This window comes from Lupinus angustifolius, chromosome LG06 (genome assembly GCF_001865875.1).
Source record: "Lupinus angustifolius cultivar Tanjil chromosome LG06, LupAngTanjil_v1.0, whole genome shotgun sequence".
NCBI classification, from domain to species: domain Eukaryota; kingdom Viridiplantae; phylum Streptophyta; class Magnoliopsida; order Fabales; family Fabaceae; genus Lupinus; species Lupinus angustifolius.
The window spans coordinates 24,167,324-24,173,895 of record NC_032014.1 but is presented as its reverse complement, the minus strand read 5'-3'; the positions used below and the strand labels follow the sequence as shown (position 1 = coordinate 24,173,895).

The 6,572-nt window shown below is 33.0% G+C and overlaps 1 pseudogene; it reads left to right on the top strand.

Moving 5' to 3' along the window:
- LOC109350545 lies at positions 267 to 1,706 on the top strand (annotated as a pseudogene).

The window sequence follows — 6,572 nt, the reverse complement described above, 5'->3', positions numbered from 1 at the left end:
TGTGGGATTGTGCTTAGAAATGTGAGAGATATTTTTTTATATCAATATTGAATTAATTGGAAGAAAAAAAATTTATTTTTATTTTTTTGGATGGATATACCCATTGATATCCATTGAATATAATGGATGGATTTAAATTCATCCATTATCAACACTATCCATTGGATTATATCTATTTAAATCTAATAGTTCTAAGGAATGGATTTGAATGGATTTAATTTGGATTATGGATAATTTTGTCACCCCTAGTTAATACCATCCAATGAATGCATTTGATTAGGATCTTCTTCTCTTCCTCCTCCTTCAACGTGTATATTGATAAGATTTGCTAAAACCTTTCAGCCTTAAGTCAAAAGCTAAAAACTTTAACTGATAAGAATATTCCCTTACCCCAAATGTGTATAATTCCATATTATTGGGACCAAGTCAAAAGAATGGTATTAACCTTTCATGTCCAGCAAATCCCCAAGTGCAACCTCATGTCTTAATTTTGCCTAGGCTATGACAAAAGTAGATGATTGTAAGGAGCTACTGAGATTCATTAAAGAAGTATTAGAGATAAATTTTTCAGGTACATCATTCATAAACAAGATTGTTTTTGCTTTTGCAAAAAGTGGACAGAAGGATAAGGCCTTAGTGATATTTGATCATCTTAAAAGACAGAATTATAGTGTGGATTTGATCGTATAATATTGTTCTAGATATATTGGGTCATATAGACCATGTGAATGCAAAGGTTGATGTATTTGAATCCATGAAGAATACTAGTTTTGGTCTAGATAGTGTTTCTTACAACACTCTAATAAATGGCTTGAAGAAGGTTGGAAGATCTGATATGTGCAATGTGTATTTTAAGGAAATGAGTGAGAATAGAATTGAGCCAAATTTGCTTATATACACTACATTAATTGAGAGTTTTAACAGGCCAGGAAATGCTGAGAAATAACTGAAAGGTTTCAGAGAGATGAAATTGAAGGGGGGCATTCCTTCGATATATACCTTTTGATCACATATCGATAATTTAAAAATAATAATAGAGAAGGTTGAGTTGGCTACACAAATTTTGGAGGAGATGAATTAATCTTCAACTTGTCTAGCTGGCCCAAAAGATTTCAAGAGGAAAAGAAGTGAAAAAACACTTAGTAATGAAAGTTTTTAGTATTACTTGACTTAGATAAGTTCATATCTTTAGATCATTTGTATGTTATTCTCTACCATGTCTTAGTAAATTTATTTCTCCTTTTGGCTACAAATGGAAAGAAACAACAAACATAGAACAATAACAACAATTTCAAGACAATAATTATATAGTCATGATTCTAGAAATCATGTTTTGTAAGTTGAACTCAGAAAAAAAACTACTATCACTTGATTTATCATCATACATATGTGAACATTTTTACTAAAAAAGATCTCACATACATATTTGAATCTTTTCTGTTTCAGGTGTTTCATTGTCAATGGTAAGTAAAACAGAGTGTTTAACTAGCTTAGGGTTGCACAAGAAGTAGCCTTTATTATTCACTCATAGTTCGTTGATTTATACTGGAACTAATGTTTTGTTGTTTATACAGATTAGAGAAGATGACAAATCTTGTGTCTATGATGACAATCTTATAGAGGAGAATGTATCCACAATGAAGGATGTGACTAGGCTTTTAATAAATGTTAGATCCATCATACTTACTGTATTAGAGACAATGTAGTAGATGAATGAAGATATACATTTGTTACTTTGTATTGGCTTATTCTTTCACTTTATAAGCATATAAATTTTCAAATATTGAATATTTTCTTCTGATCTCCAGTAGTTTGTTAGAAAAAATGTTGAGGAACCAATTTTTTATTTGATGTGTAGGAATGAAAGTATCCAAATATGTGATGATGCTTATTAGGCCACGGTTTTATTCGTATGTGTGGGAATGGGAGCATCTAGTAATGATACTTATTAGGTCACGGTTTTATTCGTATGTATGAGAAAGAGAGTATCCAAATGTAGCACAATTTTTTATTTGTTTGTAATTATTAGGCAACGGTTTTTTTTACATTTTTTATCACAATGGCAACAGTTTTTAAACCATTGCCTATATACACAATTACAACGGTTTTTACCTTTCGTTTTAGGCAAGAGTTTTTAACTATGGGCGTTAATATTGGAGAATTGTTGCCTATTTTAAATATTAGACAATGGTATTAAAAAAAGTGTTGTGAAAAGTAAAAAAATTGTAGCCTAAACAAAAGGCAACACCTTAGACTACTACAGTTATGAAATCGTTGCTTATGACAAAGACAATGGTTTTTTTAATGTGACAATGGTTTCTAGCCATTGACTTAAGTAAAAAATGTTGTAGTGCTATAATCAACACAAAATCGCCAATTCTCATCCTTCTTTCTCACCGACAAAACTAGTGAAGAGAATGGACTAGTACTTGCTACCATAATGTCTGTGTGTAACATGTCTTGTAACATAGATGTCATAACCTCCTTTTGAGAGTGAGGGTATCAATATGGATTGTTGTTTACTGGGGAAGACGTGGGATATGATGGTAGTGTGATCTTTATAGGGAGGTAAACCAGTAGGAGTGGAAAAAACTGAGTCATAAGTTGTGAGAATGTTTTGTATGTTCTGGTGAGGAGCGTGTGTGGGTTATGGTGTTTTGGGTTTGTTAAGGTAATGTGAAGTTAGGATAATGATAGAATGAAAAGTAGAGATACTATTTGTCTGAAGAAGCCTGAAAAATTTGTGTAAAGTTGAAGGTTGGACATCAAAGCTAGATTTACTAGTAAGAGTAATAGGAGTTTCACCCACTTTGAATTGCACAGATGGCACTGGAAAGTCTGATATAACAAGTCCTAGGGTTCGGTGTCATTCAATACCCAAGACGACAACATCCCCTTTAATGAGAACTAAGTAAAGAGGAATCAAGAATTCTTGGTGTTGGAGAGTAATGGGTGTGTTATCACAAAACCCACTACAATAGATGTGTGTTCCGTTTCCAACCATTACTAGAAATTGGGGTGTTGGGGTAATTGGCAAGTTTAGATGATTTGCTATTATAGGTTGCAAAATATTATGTGAGATGCATGTGTAAACTAGAACAATCACCTTGTGCCCAAATATCGTACCATAAAATTTCAGAGTCTTGGGAGAGAGGTGTCCCCCAAGGGTTTGGTCTAAAATGTGAAAGTGGATTAGGTTGTCTAAGATAAGGGTAGGCGAGTCCTCCAGGATAGATTCCAAGGTGTGTGCGTTAGTGTGTGGTTAGGAAAGGAAATCATCATCTAAGAGTAGTAAAGAAAATTTGGCTAACATTTGTGACCTGGGTAGAACTTTTCATCACAGTTATAGCAAAGTTTTTGGGCCTGTCGTTCCTGCATTTGAGTGGTGGACAAACGACGAATTGTAATGGGAGGGGTGGTGGGAATAGGGGATGGAGGGGATGGGGTGGTATGATGGTTTCTGGTTGTATGTGTGGGTGTTTTGGAATTCAAAACGTGAGGTTTTGGATTGAGTACACTGCAACAGATTTTGCATTTAATTGAGTTTTTTATGCGATTAGTGGAGGTTTTTAGCCTCTAGAATATAACTAGTGGATGTTTCAAAAACCGCAAAGTTAGGATCGCTAGAAGGTTTTATGAATGTTTTAGAAAACCTCTGGTACCGATGAATTTGCAGCGGTTTATTTGTGGAGGTTTTTAACCTCCATTGTTTGAGGAGGTTTTTGCAGTATTTATTATGGAGGTTTTCCACAATATGAGGAGGTTTTTGTAATGTTTATCATAAAGGCTTTAAACCTTCACTATTTAAGAAGGTTAATTGTGGAGATTTTTAACCTCTAGTATTCGAAATAACATGTGAGAATCTGCTGGAAAGAACCTATTATATGTTTCAAGATGATTTTAACCTCAATTTAATTTAATAATTTTCACAATTTTAATCTTACTAATTTAGAATTATTATTTAAATATACAATATTAAATACAAATTTTCTTAGCAATAATTAAGGTTCATTGCATATAACCAAGATATGTAGCGTAACAAGATTGAAAGACTTACAATCCATTTTTCATCATAAATCCAAATACACCATAAAATCTCAAAAAACTAAAAATAGTTTCATATGACACTTCAAAAACAAAATACATAATAAATATCCTAAATGTTGCTGGTTCTAGATGATCCTCATGCACCAAAAGGTGTACCAGGCAAACTTGCATCACCGCTTGCTTGAAATATTAATAAAATAAAAACATTTAGTTTAAACAATACAAAAAGCATTGATAATTACTGCACCTTATATACACTAACTAAGTCACCTACTTTAGCTTCCACCAATTTTGTCAACTCCAAAGACTTCAGAAATTTTTTTTGGGCATAAAACAGCCAATTCCCGTTCAATATCTGGCAGTAATCTAGAAAGAAAACAATTGAGAATAATCTCATGTAATAAACCCTAAATTCTATTGTACAACAGCTCAAATTGTTGTTGATATTCAACAATTGTACCAAGTTGTTTTAGCTTAAACAATTATGCTTGGTGATTAGTGTAAGAGGATGGGCAAATCTAGTCTCCAAATCCCTAGTAAAGGAATTCCAATCAAATAAAAGGGCATTATGGAACATCCACTTGAACCAGCTGAGTGCTTCTCCATGCATATAGAAGGAAATCATGAGGAAGCGCTAATCCAGGGGTACCATGTAAAGCTGAAAAAAATGTCCAACTTGAAAAATCTAGTCAAGTGATTCAGAGTTGTCAAATGGAATGAGCTATAATTTTGGGGGGCATGGTTGAGTTGGTATTTGAGGTCCATGGTGTAAGGGTGGTTCATGATGTAGGGGTGAGACAGAATAGTGGGTCATTTAGGGATGGGGGCCAGTGGGTGTTTGGTTAGGGGGAGGGGATGTGATGGGTGGACTGAGTGAGGTGGGAAGAAGAAGGGTGATTAGGGAAAAATATACCGAATCTGTAGCCATAGTAGGAAGAAAGTATATTCCAGCAAATTTATCAGTAATATTGTGTAACACGATAATAATAGCAACATGCCTAGCATATTAATATTCTTGATTTTCCAACAATTTCTCCATAAGGAGGTATGACATGGAGTCTTTTAGATCTTTTTGAGAGGCCTTGGGAGGCATGTTGAGAGAAGATGAAAGCACCAAATGCTAGGAAGATTTCTTGTATACTAGCATAAATTAAATCAAATACTAAGAGAACTTACCATATATTCCTCATTCATTTAATTATTGATTCATTCTCAGCATGCACCACCTTACAATTTAAACAAAGGAAATATGAAAATATCTAGGATAAAGTTGATCTACACTCTACACTTAGGTAGATCATATTAAAGAGACAGGCTATATTAAGTTGTATTATTATTTCAGTATTGTCATCTTCTGTTCATGTAATGCATCATTTATGTCACCTTCATTAATGTCATCAATATATTCCGGTGCTCTTGCATCTTGCTTTTAAAAAAAACTATATTTTTGCTCTTTCACTTTGCGAATTTCACAAGTATCATGTCTGCCAAAAAAAGTTAGCGCAAAATCTGTGCCTAAGTTAGCCATGAACTATAAATAAGATAATAATGAATTATTATACTCCAAGGAAAAAACCTTTGCTTCTGTATCATTTCACTAAATTATTATTAACAATCAAGCACTCATGAGGAATTTTAGCTTGACTTGAAAATTATGATTCATTACTTTCTCTTAATAACAAAAAATGAGAATGTTGAGACAGTACGAATGTGAATCTTGAAAATGCTTCACATAAATGATGCATTACATGAACAGAAGATGCATGCATGCATATATATATATATAGAGAGAGAGAGTAACACTACATAAACAGAAAATACATGCATGGAGAGAGCAACACTTCTTCCCTCTTCATTATTTTTAGTCCCCCTAATTTCTTGTTACCTTTCACCACAGTTTTACTATTAAGTTTTTAAACCTTGGTTTTTTAAATATATTCTAAAATATTAATAAATATATAATTGTGTTCTATAATTAACCCAGATTTTTAATAGGCCACAATATCATTTTATTTCTGCAAACTGGTAATTATTTTATGTTCTAGCAATGATTTTTAAAGTGGGGAACATAAGTGTGGTCTAAAGTAAAAAATATTCTACATGTAAAACATATAATAATACTCATGTATAAAACTGTGATATATATAACACGTTCCAACCACAGTTTTTGAACGTACAAATAAGAGTCTGGTGTAAGGTGAAAAATGTTGTAGTGGTGTAGTTGAAGTACACTTCCTTTTTGTTATTCTCAAAACCTCTAAGGACTTGATTGATTCTGTTTTGGGGTTAGCTTTATTGTTCTCCAAATTTTAATGGGCTATAGAGCTAGCCTAAGCATTACATTGTTACTAGCTAGGAGGTTGACTATCTCACTTGGACCTCATTTTGGACCCTATATAAACCCCATACATGTTTCTTCCTTCTAATATTTTAATTTGTGGTCGTGATTGTAGTTACTATGGTTGTGGTTATTGTGACCGCTGTGATATAGATTGTAGTTATTATGGTGTGAATTATTTTGTGGA